This window comes from Lactuca saligna, chromosome 7 (assembly GCF_052625555.1).
Source record: "Lactuca saligna cultivar CGN05327 chromosome 7, ASM5262555v1, whole genome shotgun sequence".
NCBI lineage: Eukaryota > Viridiplantae > Streptophyta > Magnoliopsida > Asterales > Asteraceae > Lactuca > Lactuca saligna.
Window position 1 is genome coordinate 82885160 of NC_136423.1, and position 18554 is coordinate 82903713.

At 29.8% G+C, this 18554-nt stretch overlaps 1 pseudogene; it reads left to right on the forward strand.

Annotated features, from left to right (window-relative positions):
• The first annotated feature begins 15119 nt into the window (after positions 1-15119).
• On the forward strand, positions 15120-16914 carry LOC145005475 (scarecrow-like protein 32 pseudogene; annotated as a pseudogene).
• The last annotated feature ends 1640 nt before the right edge of the window (positions 16915-18554 follow it).

Here is an 18554-nt window from a genome sequence, read left to right on the forward strand (position 1 = left end):
CCTTCCTCTTTTGCAACTTTTTGAACATTATTATTGAAAATTTGTGCTATTGTTTTCTGGTTTTTTGAAACTGGTTAATTTGTTGTATTATCAACTTCTGATTTTTCTGATTTAACTTTCAAAACCTGTTTAGGTTTTTGTCGTTGAAAAGATGTTGGGTTCTTGTTTAGGGTATTTTTGACAGTGTTTTGATTAGAAAAGAATCCTTCTTTCATTGTGGCTTTGTTGTTTCCCTCAAAAATTTTGTTGATTTCAGGATTCACTTTGTTGTTTCTCTAAAAAAAAATTTTGATTTCATCACCTTTTCAAATTGTTTTGTTTCCTCATAAACATGTTCGACAAAAACTCATGGAACAGTTGTTTCAGTCAACAACTCATCTTTATCACTATCATTCTCACAGTCTTCGACAACCACATGGTTATAATCATGAACTTTCGACTTAAAGGGTTAGTCAGTGTTAACCTTCTCCATCGAAGTAACATTAACGAAAGATAATTGAGAATATTCAACAATTTCTTCTTCCTCAATTTCACTGATATTGTTAGAATCATTTTCGATATCAGCAATATTTTGTTAAGAGTCTAAATTCAAAGTCTCAGTAATGTTCAAAATTTTGATTTGTTCAGTTTTAGTAACAGTCTCATTCACAATATGCACTAATTCATTAGCATTCCAACATTCATCAGTTCTAACAATCCCATAAGTATAAGAATCATTAGGGACTTTATTGAATTTTGATATCTTTTTCCCACAATCATAGGAAGTTGTATCTATTTTCTCTCTTTCGTAAACCAAGAAAGGCAATATCTTCCTATGTTGTTCTTTGCCTATTTTAGACGAATGATGAAGTTCAGTTAATTTTGCATAGATTCTTTTTCACTATTATAGTAGATATTACGTTGTTTCATTAACATAACATTGTCTACCCTAATCAACTTCCCATCTATAGTAATATTATTCAGTTTTAGCTCTAGACTATCTATTCGACTTCTCTTAGACCCCAAGTTTTTTTGAGTATCTAGCAACAATGTTTTTGATCTTTCATATTTGCTACTAATAGAGATTAGCATATCATTAACATAAGAGAGAGTATCATCAAAATAAGATAAAACAGTATGATAACAACTTGAAGGAATGTGAAAATATTCAAGAAGAGAATGTACCTTCGATGTCTTAGGAGTTTTGTTTGCTCTTGTCGACACGAAGAATTTCCCAGTAATATTCTCCTTATCTGAATTTCCGTCTTTTGAATCTTCCATACATTTCACCATGTGTGGGGTTTCTCATTTTCTCATCGTTGGAACCAGAAGACCAAATCTTATAGGTTCCATCCCCAACAACACTTCCCTTCGCAACCAGTGACAACCCTTTTGTCTTAACTCTCACTTTTTCCAACCTCTCGACATAATATGCCTCATCTTTAACTCGATCCTTCTTCTCCTCTCTCTTTCTCAACATGCAATCTACTGCCGGATGGTTTGCACCATTACAATAGTTGCAGTTGACCCTGAATCTCCCTTTAGCTTATTTTCATCCTTTTTAACAACAGTCTTGCTCTCTTTTTTCTCTTCCTTCAAATCCACTCTAGTTCCTTTACTATATGAGATGTTTCCATTGAAATCATTGAAAGGCTTCTTAAAGAACTTTTAAACTTTATTTTTGGAGTATTAAGCCACAGCCTCAGCCTCTCGAAATCATCAAGATCCCTTCATCTTCAGAACGAACTTGCTTAGCAACCTCGATCTCAGAATCCTTCGAAGATACCTTCGACACCAATGCCTATGGACCTCCCAGATTCATCTTTCCCTCTTCATCTATCTCATTGATTTCGCTCTCATGAGCTTTTAGCACATTGTATAATTTCCCAATGAATAGCCATCGAAGCTTTGTTGAGTCTTTATCATCAATGTGATATTCTTCCACTCATTACGTAACCCCATCAGAAATGTGAGATTTTTTTCGAGGGTTGAGCGTGTAACTCCATATCGATTACATTTGAAGATCAACTCATTCAAGCGATCGTAGTAGAGTTCGATGGTTTCACCTTCCTTTTGCTTAAATTTCCTAAGTTCTAGCAAACACTGCTTCAATGAGTTCTTCTTCGTTTTTTCATTACCTTGATACTTTTCGTTCAAATCCCAGATCTCTTTAGCCGTCTTGCAACCTTGGACAAAATTGTAAATAACTGGTGGAAGAGCACCACGAAGTTCACGAAGACTCTTTTTCTAATTAGCTTTTTGTTTATCGGTTTGCAAGGCATCATTAGAAGCAATACATGTTGTTCGAATTTGTTCTAGGTTTCCTGGACAGTAATTACCACTCGTAACACAACGCCATAGATCATCGTCTATCTCGTTGAGGCAATCCTCCATGTGATCTGCCCATTCCTCATTGTACGTTGGGGATGATGTGACAATCGTCAATCTTGAGTCAAGTCAAGTCATCAAGTCAAACCGGTCAACTCTGTTAAACCTTGTGTATTAGGGTTTGTGTTATGTTCATACTGTATAACTTGCTATATTAATGGGAAAACATCACTTGAGAAAAGTCTTGTGTTAAAATTTCCTAAGCCCGAGTGCTAATCAATGAACTAAACTGATAAAAACCATGTTGCATACTCATCGGGAGTGTGTGGGATCCTTAATCATGACTTAACGGGGCTCAAGAACCTTGCATTGCGGAGCCAAACACTCACAAATGCCACACTTGAAATCTCTCTCAAGTATCTCTTTGTATGAGAAATCTCTCCAAGAATGTCAAATCTCTCCCAAATCTCTCCAAGTAGGTGAAATCTCTCTCAAATATCTCTTTGTATGAGAAATCTCTCCAAGAATGTCAAATCTCTCCCAAATCTCTCCAACTATGTGAAATCTCTCTCAAATATCTCTTTGTATGAGAAATCTCTCTAAGAAGGTCAAATATCTCCCAAATCTCTCCAAGTATGTGAAATCTCTCCCAAATCTCTCTCAAAAGTTCCCGTAACTTTTTAGAATCATTTGGGTCATTCCGACCCTTAACCGGGTCAAAAACGGCTTAAAACGGGGTGAAAACGAGAAAATTAGGCTTTAGGAACCGAAACCAAGAAGAGAGGCCTCTTAGGACCAGAACCGAGCCTCTGTTGGCTGAGGTATGCGAGACCGAGCCTCGGTCTCTGCCCCTCTCGGTCTCTGATCCTTCTCTCACTCTCTGTCTCTACTCGGTCGCTCGGTCTCTGTCTTCTCACTCTCTGTCTCTACTCGGTCGCTCGGTCTCTGTCTTCTCTCCTCTCTGTCTCTTCCCTCCTCTCGGTCTCTGCTCATTCTCTCCTCTCTGTCTCTTCGCGCCTCTCTGTTCTCTCCTCCCCCCTCTCGGTTCCTACCCTCTCTCTTCTTCCCTCTCGGTTTCTACCCTCCCTCCTCTCGGTTTCAGCATCAGAAGGCCGAACCTCGGCCAGATTTCGGAAATTTGTCACTTTTAACCCATTTTTAATATTTTTAACATTTTAAGCCCGTTTTTTCGTGATTTTAAAGCGGGATTTTCTCCAGAAATTATATTTTAACATAATAAACTCTAAATATTCATAATTTAAACATATTTTTATGAAATTATCTAAATAATAAAGATCTAATGGGGGAATTTATTTAAGGTGGAGTGTTGACTTTGCCTTAACTTATGACACAAGCAACCACCCCACACCAACTCTATGATCAGCCATACCTCCCCACCTTACCTAGGTCATTTCAATGTCCCTTGCACTCAAATTACACTCATTCCCACGTTTTTAGAGCTGGAACAAACATCATCTCTCCTCATTTTCTCTCATTTGCTCTCATTTCACTAAGTATCAAACACCACTTTTCTCTCAAAAATTTTCTACCTAAACTTCGAGATTCAAGGCTGATTTTCAAGTGTTCTTCCACTCTTAGTAAGTAAAATTCATCCTCCTTATGATTATTTCACTTCATTCTATTCAAATCATTGATTGCTTACACAAACTCCATAATTATAATGTTAGATTCTCGAAAATCTTCAAGGCATCTCCAAGTGTTCTTGAATTAAACACTTCTGAAATCACTTAAGGTGAGTTCATACCCCTACATTTTAATGTTTTCTCAAGTTTTCAGGGGGGGGGGGGGATACAAGTTAAAACACCAAGAACATAACTAAAATTTTCTAACAGCCTTCATCAGAAAATTTCAACTCCATTCACAGACTGTTTTGGCATCTTAAACATTTTTGTTTTCAAAACTGTACAAGGTGCAAATAGTTCAAGTTTTTACCTTTAAAATGACTACTTGCACATCTCCATGCGATTTTTCTACAATTTATGGTGATTTTTACAAAACTGCCTATCATTTCAAACAACAATCCGGACCAGTCTGTGATTTTGGACTTATTCACCCAAGTTGGAGGTCATTAAAAATCGTGATAAAAATTATGAGTAAACTAGACAGATTTTTTGAACTCTCAGAATTTACGGATCTAGTTTTCGACTTCGTATGATTTTTCTATGATTTTTCCAAAACAGGGTAGAATGGCTAAAGTTAGCCAACAGCATGTAAATATCATAACACTTTGTATTATGTTGAGCAAAGTGTATAATCATAAGTTCTAATTATTGAATGTGTTTCCTTGTTAGTTTGTCATTATGAACTGAAACTAAGTAATTCATAATAAATATTAATCATTCATTTTAGAACACGTATATTAAACTATAAAGGTATAGTTTGACAAATTCATAACACTAATACATTTTCATAAAAGCGTTCATACATATTACATACATTTTAGATAAACTATAGTAGGTATAGTTTATGATTCATCACTCAACACACTCGTACAAAAAGGGTACATTCATACAAGAAAGATTTATATTCACACACATTTCACATAAACTTGTTAACCTATATTGTGAGACTCTCTCTCTCTCCCCGTACGTCCGAGTGCGGGATATAATTCCTGGTAGTTATAATCAGAATCTCCTTGAGGGAGAATGTGATACTTGTATATAGATCTATATTGGGTTTGACACCCCACACCTTGCTGCTAGCTACAGTGGGACCTGCAGGTCTACGGGTGACAAATGTCATTTCATTTTCACGACGCCTGAGAAACGTTGTGGCAGGTTCACATAGTCACAGTACGATTATAGCGACTCACCTAGGGAGATAACAATTCATAAAGTTTACGGGAATTCATAAAACCTAAGTAGGTTTTAGGTTGATTTAAAAATTTACTTTCCATATCATTTCAAACTCACGACATTTCTACTAAGTAAGGATGATTTCATATGCATTTTGGTCTTTGGTTATAAGGCGATATTATACGGATTTTAAGGAAAATATCGGATTTTTCTGAAACAAACGCGACATTTACATGTGAAAGACTTCTACTAAATTTTATAATAAAAGCTTATGAACTCACCAACCTTTGTGTTGACACTTTTCAAACAACTTGTATTCTCAGGAAATCACTAAACAGGTAATCAAGTGCTTTTGAGGATGGGACGTTAAGGCGTCAAACTTTTCATATTTTGTCAACATATTATAATTGATTTTGAAACATGTAATTTATACAAGTGATGTAACTTTTTCAATTATATATATGTTGGTTGTGTTTGCTTAAATTACTATTGAAATTGTGGTTATGATACTATACATGAAGTCCTCCACCCCCGGACAATTCCGCCATCCTTGGTTTGGGGGTGTGACACATAAGCATTGGAATCTTAGTGGAAGATCCAGGAAGATGTAAAAAGTTAAACATTGTATTCATATTGAAATTCACCATTATTGTAAAGACTGAAATGACGAAAAGATTCAGACAAGGAGATCTAACTGATGAATCTTTCAGACATTCTTCAGAAAAAACTCGATCAATCAAACAATTGTAGATTCATAACAAATCACTAAAATAAAATTAGTTTTCTTAATAAAAAGTGCGTAAATCTTTCGAATCAAAAAGAACGATTCAAATGAAGTTCGCTTGAATCAAGTAACGAAATCGAGAACATAATGTGTAAAGAACACAGATGTAAATAAATTCTGTTTGGCTCAAATATTACGTCGGAACAAGTACAAGAACACTAGAGAGTAAAAAGGCACAAAAGCTTAAAAGCTTACTATCGACTTCTATACTTACCCTATTTATAGGGTGATATCGACAAATACAAAAAATACATAATGACTAAACGTTTAAGGTTTGACAACTAATACTACCTTATAAAGTACATATGATGAAAGTGAAGGACTTCGACATAGACACTACCCATGCCTAAATGTACTTCGACACCTCCCTACATACTTCAACCCTTACAAAGATTATATTTGAATCAGATATTTTAATTTTTAACAACTATTAAGTTATGAATTCATCATCATTAAGTTGTAAATCCACTGTTATTATGTTATGAATCCAATTTTGTTTTCTTATTTGTTATAATATTTGCATAAAATATTAAGTTGTGAATCTATATTCAGTAAGTTGTCAGTGCAGGAGTTTTTATACGTATTAAGTTATGAATCCATAATGTTTTATAATTTTTAGCTGTGATTAAATGAATTTTGTTTCAAGTTATAAAATGCAAATGCATGAATTTTTATAAGTTTAATATGAATTTAGAATGTGTTTTTATTATTTTCTTTTCTTTAATAATGTAAATTTAGGTATTTTAAGGTGTGAATTGTGATGGGTGTCTGAACATATATCTAATAAAACCACCAACTCTCCAAACATCACCAAATGTAAGGTTTAACATGTGAATGTATGTTATTTAACTTTGAATTTATGCATTACACTGTGAATTACATGTATTAAGCTGCAAATTGGTTGTATTAAGCGTGAGTTTTTATAAATTTTGAGTTAAAATATGAATGTTTGTATTAATTTTCTTGTTAGCATATTTTTGTGGCATAAATATGAAAGAATATATTAGTTTTTATAATTATTGCATAAAACTCAAAATTAGTGAATTAGTAATTTATTAAACTGTGAATATATTATTTAAGTTGATAACGTATTATGATGCATTTTATTAAACAATGAATTTGTGTATTAAATTGTGAATAAAATATATTAAGCTATGAATGAGCTATATTATGTTGTCATTTATTTATTATAAATTTTGTGTTAAAAATATGAATGTTTGCGTTACTTTTTTTTGTAATTATTCTTTTCTAGCATAAATATAAAAAAATGTATTAGTTTGTATAATTGTTGCACAAAACTTTAATTTAGTGTATTAATAGGTTTATTAAATTATGAACATAATATTTAAACTAACAATGCATTATTACATATACATATAAGATTTGTAAGAAACGATTTTTGCAACGTTAACATAGATGGTTGATGTCGATGTGTGGTAATTGGTGGTCATGATAGAGTTTCAATTTTATCTACTAAACTGTAATTAATTGTATTAGGTTTTGTATATTTTTTGTGTTCAAGTATAAATTAATGGATGAATGAAAATATTATATTGTGAACATTACAATTTTACCATTTTCGTACAAAAAAAAAAACAAAAAAAATCAGGATTTTAACACGTTTAATAAGATTATTATGTACATACTTACTAATTAATGGGGGTCATAGAGTTCTTAATCTTTTGTGGTTCGCAATTGATCCACACCATATATATATATATATATATATATATATATATATATATATATATATATATATATATATATATATATATATATATATATAGTTCAAATAAACTAGTAAATAGTGCGAGAACGAAAAAAATACTATGTTTATGTTGTTATTATGTAATGAATGTTGTATATGTGTATTCTTGAAGTAATTCTAATATGAATATTAACGTTTGAATATTCATATATTCATTAAAATGTTATTATTCTATTATAAATTTATATACGTGTACTTTTGTAATAAATTCTAATTTTAGTTTAACCTATAATTATTCATTTATTAATTGCTGAGTAATGACAAAAAGTTATAGATATAAAATTCATTATAAAATAATAACATAAAAATAGTATTTTTTAGGTTCTCACAATATTTACTATTTTTTATTTAACTACCCTATATATATATATATATATATATATATATATATATATATATATATATATATATATATATATATATATATATATATAGGGAATTGTTATATGGAAAACAAAAATAATCGTAAAAACCTTAAAAATCATTAAAATGCATAAGAAAAAAAATGTTAGATATCAAAAAATCAATTTTTTTGAGTTTATATTCATAAAAATAACAGGTTTTATTATAAATTCGACGAAAAAAAATTTAAAAATTTATTTCTTTTTTTGGTTTTTTTTTTAAAATATATTTCAGCAAATTTATAATAAACTTGTGATTTTTAATAATATAAACTAAAATAAAAATATTCTTTATCTGTATCTATATTTTTATGCATTTTTTGTTTTTCATAGAAACTAAACAGACACACACACACACACACATATATATATATATATATATATATATATATATATATATGTATATATATATATATATATATATATATATATATATATATATATATATGTTTAGGTTCATTTTATACGATATTAATTTTGTAAAACCGTAAGACACAATCTAAAAATGATTTTAAAATTCAAAATAAAATCACAAATCTTAAATTATTTTTTTAATTATTATTTTCATTATTTTCTTTACCAAAAAAAGTGAAAGTAAAAGTTACTGTTTTTTTGAAAAATACATGAAATATATTCTAATAGAATATTACACTGTAAATATTCAAATGTGATTTTTAGAATGTTTGAATATTGTTGTATTTTAGTAGATTTTTCAGATATATAAAATATTCTAATATTCTAGCAGAATATTCTAATATTGTATTAGAATGTTTAACATATAATTTGCAAAAACCGTAATTTTTTTTATTATTTTACTATTTTTTATTTGGTTAAAAAAAGTGATGAAAATAAAATTTAAAAAAAAAATCGAAAATTTTTAGTTATTTTGCATTTTGAAAAAGTTTTTTGTCTACAAAATGATTGGCTATGATTGCTTCTTCCTGTTACACAAAATATAATCATCTCACATGAACTTAACATTATATATATATATATATTGGAGTGAAATTGGTTTAGAACTCATTGTTTCCTGCAAACTAAAGTTGGAGCATTAGATCAAAATTAACTCACTAATGACATTATCATAATTTTACCAATCTCATGTAAAGTATTTTTTTTTTTTTGAATAAAATTAACATAATAAATCAAATTTCAGAATTTTTTTATAGAATTTTTTTTTTTTAAATGTAGATTTTTTTTCCAAAAGACATTAATTTTTAAAACTACTGTGATTTAAAAAAAATAAACTGCAATTCTTTTAAAAAAAACTGCATTTTTTTTCAAACAAAATTGCAATTAAAAAAACTGCATTTTTTCCAAAAAAAAACTACAACTTTTGTAAACAACTGCATTTTTTTCAAAAAAAAAACTACAATTTATTAAAAAAACTCCATTTAAAAAATAAACCTAGAATATTAATAAAAAACCTTAATTTTTTTTAACAAATAGAATCAACATTTTAGATGCATATTTTTCAAATACGTATATGCATATTTCTTGTACTATAATATTCTTAAGTAAGTTAAAAAAAAAAATCATATTTTTATTAATCAATATATAAACATAAAAGTATAAGTATTATATTCGATACAAAATAAAATATAAAAAAATAAAACAAAATTTCAAAGCTTTTTAGTGTTATCATTTCTTTATATCAAGATTTCCATATTTTCTTCAATTTCACTTTTTACATCTTCAAAATTTTCCACAAATTCTTTAAAATCTACAAGTAAATAAAAAAAATTGATTAATGCAAGAACATTCACAAAAATGCATATGTATATATCATCTAAGATTCATATGCGATTATATATGCGACATTCACATGTGATTATATCTTTTAAGATTCAAATGTGAAATTCACAAGAAAATAAAATCAAAGAACACTCACACAAAATGCATGTGTGCATATATACATATTTCACATGTGATTCACTTGTGAATTACATATGAATTACATGTGATTCATATGTGAATTACATGTGATTTATATGTGAATCACATTCTATTTATATGTGAATCACATGTAATTCATATTTGATTCGCTATTGAATTACATTTATATGTGAGTTACATTTAATTTATATTTCATATGTGATTAACTTGTGAATTACATGTGATTTATTTGTGAATTACTTATTATTTATATGTGGATCACATGTGATTCACTTATGAATTACATGTGATTCATATATAAATTATATATGAATCACATATGAATTTACTTGTGATTTACGTGTGAATTATATTTGTAATCACATGTAAATCATATATGAATCACTTGTGATTTACTTATGAATTACATGTGATTAGTAACTTATATGTGATTCATTTGTGATTTACATGTGAATTCACATATGAATCACTTATGATTACTTTTCAATTACATATGATTCATATATAAATTACATATGAATCACATGCAACTCATGCGATTCGTTTTTGATTTATATGTGATTTATATGTGAATCATATATGACTCATATGTGAATCATTTGTGATTTACTTGTGAATTACATGTGATTCATATGTAAATTACATATGAATCACATTTAACTCATATGTTATTCACTTGTGATTTACATGTAAATCACATGTTATTCATGTGTGAATCACTTGTGATGTACTTGTGAATTACATGTGGTTCATATGTAACTTACATATGAAGCACATGTAACTCTTATGTGATTCACCTGTGATTTACATGTGAATTTAAGGGTGGTAAATCAGTAAATTAAATATTGGAAAACTATTATGATTGGAATACTACAAATGTAGATATGTAAATTCAAGATTGGAATTGGAATGTGAAATTTTGGTTGGGTGGAACTAAATTCAATAATAAAAATGAAATATTTATTTATATTTAAATATTTTTTTGTTTATTGTAAATGCATCAAACTAATTTTATTTATTTATTTTAGTATATGTAATGAGAGCATTTTCGTCTTTAATAAAAATGAAAAAAAATTAAAATATTGAGTACCTTTGATGAAAGCAATAATGGCCATGAAAGTCTGTTCCATATTGGTGGAATCTTTTAAAATTGGTTTCTAGGAATGGAATTCTAAGTTCAATTCATTAGAAACAAAGTACAAAAAAAATGAACTCGGCCCCTACCACCTACCACCTACAGCCTACCACCTACAGCCAGGTCAAATAATAAAGCTTAAAACGAACTCGGCCCCTACCACCTACCACCTACAGCCAAGAATCAACACCAATTCTACAATTAAACCTCTCATATCAAGCACAGAGGCCTAGTTATAAAGCAATGTAAGATCAATAGTTTTGTTTAGTGCTTTATCAGAGAATTCTTTGTGAACAGGTCTTTGATATGATGAATCTACAAAAATACTTCTACAAATCACAAATTCAATTCAAAGTAGCATATCAACAATCATGAAATGATAATTGGATACCTGTATTTTGATGATGTGAATTAAAGCATGTCAATGAAGGCAATCAATTGAACATATAAACGATGTAAATATAAATATTAAAATTACTACATACCAAACATCATCCGAGGAATCACCATCCTTAACTTTCGAGATTTTAAACAATCTTCATAAGAAACTACAAAATCAAAGACGTTGAAACCTCCGAAAACCTCAGAATCAAGCTTAGAGCTCTACACATCAAACCAAACATCCTCGGACTCGTTACATGGCGACAGAAGATCTAGAATAGGAATTGAAGAGCTTCAGGAGGCATGAAAGCCTTGGAAAACCTTAGTGTAATCCTCAAGGCGATGAGGAAGAGTTGTGGCTGCAAAGTTCAACAGAGCACCAAATACATCATCATATACTATCTTATTTTGCGCTCAAAAACCACCAGCAGCACCACCATTGTCCCTGCAACCCTTCATGAGAAATCAGAATCCCTGTATACGCTCCCCTGTTAGGGTTTCACTATTGGTAAAGCTTTATCTCTTATGCAAGAACACAAAGTGTAAGGTGGGGTTTCACTTTTCTTTCACTGTGGGAGGCAGGATGAAGAGAGCAAGAGAGAGATAAGGGCAGAGTTGACGTGATTAAATCCGATAAGGGGCAATCAATTACACTATCCCTAAGATACCCCTGATTCTTTTCAATAAGATGCCCAAGTCCATTTTTATTTTCATGTATTTACAAAAACACCATAAAGCATCCTAACCCTCTATTATTTTAATCTAACGTTATTGCTTAGTTTTCGGGTTCTCAAAAAACTTTGAGTTCTCAAATGATCATTCCTTTCTTTCTTTCTCTCTCTCTCTCTCTCTCTCTCTCTCTATATATATATATATATATATATATATATATATATATATATATATATATATATTTACAAAAACACCATAAAGCATCCTAACCCTATATTATTTTAATCTAAGGGTTATTGTTTAGTTTTCGGGTTCTCAAAAAACTTTGAGTTCTCAAATGATCATTCCTCTCTCTCTCTCTCTCCCTCTCTCTCTCTCTCTCTCTCTCTATATATATATATATATATATATATATATATATATCCACACACACATACTAAATCCCAATATTTTTATCGATTTGACAAGAAAGTCTTCAAAAAAAAATTTTAACAGTAAAATCCTAACTATCGGCAGTTTTTGACACATTTACTTTTTTTTTCCGGTTAGCCGGTAATTATGACTTTTTTGTCAAAATGATTAAAGTTTAGGACTTTCTTGTCAAATTGTGAATTAAGACTTTACTGTCAAAAAGATAATGTTTATGACTTTTTGGTCAAATAGTTGAAAATATTAGGACTTTATTGTATTTTCGTAACCCAAGAACTTTTAATTATGACTTTTTCTACAACACCAATATTTTTCTTATCATCATCATCTTTAACCTAATACAATCACGATCAAGATAAAAAGATACAAAATAGAGAGCGAGAGAGGGTGAAAAGAGTTGTAAAACTTTCTTCTTGCTTCACCGCCAAATCTTGAACTAACAAGTGAGGACAAATTATATAAACACAAACAACACATGCCAAATAAAAAAGGTGTGAATGTGGAGAATGGGTACAAATGACAATTTTGTTTTTTTTTTTTTCTTCAGTTTCTTAGTTCCCATTTTTTAGGCAGCAAAAATCCAACACAACCTTGACTCTTTTTTTTTCTTGATTATCTCTATTTTTTCGATGCCGGTTTGTTGAGACTAAAAAACTATGTAATAAGAAGCAAATGTTAATGACTTCAATAGGATCAAGTTGACTCAAGAATGTTTCAATAACTCTTATGCTTAAAGAGTATCATATCATTAAATTTCTAACAAAAAGAAAAAGAGATATATACACAAAATTTCTAATATTTTCAACGTTTTGACACGAAAATACTAAACATTATTTTTTTGACAGTAATATCTTAATTCACGATTTGAAAAGAAAGTTCTAAACTTTATATTTTTTACAAAAAAGTCCTAACTACCGACTTACCGAAAAAAAAAAGGTAAACGTGTCAAAAACTACCGATAATTAGAAATTTACTGTAGAAAAAATAAAGTTTATGAATTTTTTATCAAATCAATTAAAATATTGGCACTTTCGTGTGTGTGTGTGTGTGTGTGTGTGTGTGTGTATATATATATATATATATATATATATATATATATATATATATATATATATATATATATATATATAGGTTCAGGTTCATTTGAGAGCATTCTAATTTTGTGAGACCGTGAGAGCAAATCTAAAAATAATTTTAAAATGCAAAATAAATGGAAAAATCCAAAAATTCTTTTTTTAAATATTATTTTCGAAACTTGAATTAACTAAAAAAAATTAAAAATTTTTTTTTTAAAAAATAAAAAAAAAATCCTGGTTTTTTTTTTTTTTTTAAAAATGGTTGAAATATTTTAAATAGAATATTACACTGATATATTGTAAAAAATAATTTTAAAATGGAAAATAAATGGAAAAATCTAAAAATTTTTTTTTTAAATATTATTTTCGGAACTTGAATTAACTATAAAAAAAATCATATTTTTTTTTTTCAAAAATACGTGAAATATTCTAAATAGAATATTACACAGTACATATTCTAAAAATAATTTTAAAATGCAAAATAAATGGAAAAATCAAAAAATTCGTTTTTTAAATATTATTTTCGGAACTTCAATTAACTAAAAAAATAAAAATAAAATAAAATTAATAAAAAAATACATCTCACGGTCTCACAAAATTAGATCGTCTCACATGAAACTAACCCTATATATATATATATATATATATATATATATATATATATATATATATATATATATATATATATATATATATATATATATATATATATATATATATATATATATATATATCGCTTTTGTTTATACATTTTTGAGTTCAATAGATACAAAAAATAATTTCCTTCCCCATCCATCACGGAGCATCTATATTCTATTGTCGATACAATTCCTTTCGTCTTATTATAAGATCCTGACACATAATTTAGATACAGTTTATCTATGATTATACATTTTTTAAATGATATATATGTACACATCAAATAAACTATTAACTATATCATTTCAGGTAGAGTAGTCCCTCGAGAATCTTTAGGCGTTGCGTCTCTCTATTTTGGTCTTTGTGCCATCTCTTTCTTACAGATGTGTTAAATAACTATTGAAAAACTGTGAAGTATAGAAAATGCATTTTCATACATCTGAACACAAATATTGTGGTAAACCAAAACTGATATATGATAAATATATAATCGTAAATCTTAAACACAAAATATGACACATTTTGTATGGATTGCCTAAAATTTATACAAATAGCTTTTTCAACGGCAAATAAACACAGTTATTAGCAGGCTTTTTATCTAAAATTGCTTTTCGATCTTATTATTAATTGTTGTTGATTTCATTCTATTGTTATTAAAATATATTCAAGACGCATGCAGTTTAATCATATTTGTCGAGTTTCTATATAACGTTTTTTCTATTTTCATACGTGCAAATAATTTTGTTATCATCCGGGTATCACCCAGCATATTCGTGTATATATAGCCTTCTCTTCACTTGTATATTCCATGATTGGAGTACTAAAAGATCTCTTTAATTCTTCTTAAGGTTTGAACTTCTTCTTCCCATCAAATGCTCAAATCCTTAATTCTACCATATCCAAGGACCTTTGAAGCATAACAATTATCTGATTTGAAAGATATATGTATTGTTCTCAATCTCTTTCCGAAATCGTCATGAAAGCTGAACTTCGATCAAACCCCAATTCAATTTCCTTATCGAATTCAACCCTTTTTAACTCGCACCAAAACCCACTCTCAGGTGCTCTAAAAGGCTGTCTAGGCAATCTAGATGGAGCCTGTATCGAAAAGCTTCTCCTACACTGTGCAAACGCACTTGAAAACAGCGACATCAATTCTGCTCAACAAGTCATGTGGGTCCTCAACAACGTTGTTTCATCCTCTGGAGACCCTAACCAAAGGCTTGCATCATGGTTCTTAAGGGCACTCATCTCTAGGGCTTCTAGGGTTTGCCCTACACCAATGAATTTCAATGGTGGAAGGAGTACCTTTCAGAGGAGACTAATGAGTGTGACTGAGTTGGCGGGGTACGTTGACCTCATCCCTTGGCACAGGTTTGGATTTTGTGCATCAAATAGTGCCATTTTTAAGGCTATACAAGGTTTTTCTAAAGTTCATATTTTGGACTTTAGTATCACTCATTGTATGCAATGGCCAACCCTAATCGATGCATTAGCTAAGAGGCCTGAAGGGCCTCCTAGCTTACGCATATCAGTCCCTTCATGGAGGCCACTAGTGCCACCATTTCTTAATGTACTAACAGAAGAAGTAGGTATACGTTTAACAAATTTTGCCAACTTTAGAAACGTTCCATTTGAATTCAACGTGATCGATGTTTCACCTTCCATAGAAGAATCTTCCTTGAACTTTAACTATGAATTTCTTTTAACCCAAGAAAATCTTGTACAAAATGATGAGGCGTTAGTGATTAATTGCCAAAATTGGCTACGCTACATGCCCGATATAGCTTCTTCAAAAGATTCATTCCTTGAGATAGTGAAGACATTGAACCCTCGTATCATAACAATCGTAGATGAAGATTCCGATCTAGGATCATCAAGTTTAGCATCAAGAATTACCACATGCTTTAATTTCTTGTGGATCCCATTTGATGCATTGGAAACTTTCTTGCCAAAAGATAGTTTCCAAAGAATGGAGTATGAAGCCGATATTGGCCATAAAATCGAAAATATTATTGGCTTTGAAGGTAGACAAAGGATAGAAAGACTTGAATCAGGAGCCAAATTTTCACAAAGAATGCGGAATTTAGGGTTTTTCAGTGTACCATTTGGTGAAGATTCGATTAATGAAGTGAAATTCTTGCTAGATGAACATGCTAGTGGTTGGGGAATGAAGACCGAAGAAGACATGATTGTGCTCACATGGAAGGGTCATAACTCAGTCTATGCCACCGCATGGTTCCCTTATAAGTTTGATGATTAATTAAGGGACCATGCAGATGCAAAAATCAACACATTAGATCCCATAAGAACCCCGTATTAATTTAAACATCGAATGCTGTTCTTGAATTAAGAAGTCAATAATGGAACTCGAGGGGTGATGGTGAAATGTACAGAGGTAGCTTGGTTAATCCTATAGGGAGATAGGGTGGAGAAGAAAGTGACAAAGCTAGTGTCTTTTTTTTTTAATTAAAAGAAAGCTTCAAGGCATAAAAATGAGTAGAAGCACATCGAAATAATTCGTTGTTTTCTCATCTTTGTAATTTTTTGTTTAAAGAAGTTTGGAGTCAAGTATATTTCGACATAATTTACGACTTGTTTCTCTTAATTAATATACTCCTTTATTTTGACGTTTTTTCTCCTTAATATTTGATGTCATAATATTCTTAATGACTAAGATTCCGTTTTCATAGTTACTCTTCATAGCATTGGCAGATATAGGATCCGGAGGTGTAGGTAGCTTGGAGCCTTTCATGGAAGTTTTAGATGATGCCTAAATTTGCATACAATAAAAATTAAAGAGGTAAAAAGGATCAATTGTAGAGAGTAAAAAATAGGAAAAGCCTAAAAATGAAATTAGTAAAAAGAGACATTAGCTGCGAAAAAAAAGCATCGCTAAAGATTGCATTAGTCGCTAGTAAAAGTAACAGAGGATACATGTCACCGGTACTGCTCTTTTGCTATTGTTTAAGATGTCACCGCAAAAGATATTTGTCGCCGCTAATACCTTTGTCCCAAGTAATATCCTCTGTTGCCGGTAATACTCCTGTCACTGGATGTCACACCCCAAAATCAGAACGTCGGAAACATTCAGGGGTGGATGACTTCATGTCAAGTATCATAACAATGCATAATAGTAATCAAAGTATAACAACAACCATTGTATTACAAAGTTATAAGTTTTACAATTGTGTTCAAAGTATAATGTATATGAAGTCAAAAGTACAAGTTTAAAAGACACCAGTTTATAAATCTTCGTCTTCTTAGAAAGCTGTGGTTGTACTTGTATCATTGTTTCCCTGAGAATACATGTAGACTTTTGAAAAGTGTTAACAATTAAGGTTGTGAGTTCATAAGTATGTTTGCAATTGAAATCTGTTTTCTTGTGTATTGATAAAATGAACATGTTTTTCCCAGAAAATCCTATGTTTTCAGCTATGTTATGCTGGAAGCAAGATGTATAATGATTCTTGTAATAACAACTTGTAAAATGTAGTTTAGTTATCATAAAACCATGAAAAATATGTTTTCTCTGAACTAAAATAATATAACATGTTTATACTTGTAAGATATTGTATTATAGTTTTATAATTTAATAAAACTATGTGAAGCATCACTTATTCATACAATAATCATTATATTCAATATCAAATTGTGAGTTATCATAACAATGCTTGATGACCAAGGATCGCCTAAAACACGACGTTCTTCAGGCGTCGAAATATGGTACGACAGTTGTCACCCTAGGCCTGCCAGCCTAGCTGTTGCAGACAGCTTAGTTGTGGGACTGTCAGTCCGTATAAATCTATACACAATTGTCACACTCTCACACAAGGAGATTCTGGTTATAATTTTTAGGACTTTTATTTTATACTTAATAAGTATTTGAAGCGTGTCTCACAAGTGCTATCAATGATTACATGTAGAATAAAAAAGTTACTTCGTAATAATTATACTCGAAAGTAAGTTTCGTAAACTATATAAAATATAGTTTTACATGTGTGTTTCTTAGCAAAGTATTATGTTTGTTTTCTGATAATGTTCTCTGCTTGTTTTCTGATTTGTATATTGTTATGAACTTTGAAACTTGAAACCAATGAATAAGTTTTCTAAACTATACCTATTATAGTTTAGTTGTTTGTTTTACGAAAAGAATCTGTAATAATATTATTTCATGAAATTCTTTGTTTGTACCCATGTATTTTCAAATAGTTTGTAGACCATTTTATATTTATATAAGTATAATGTTT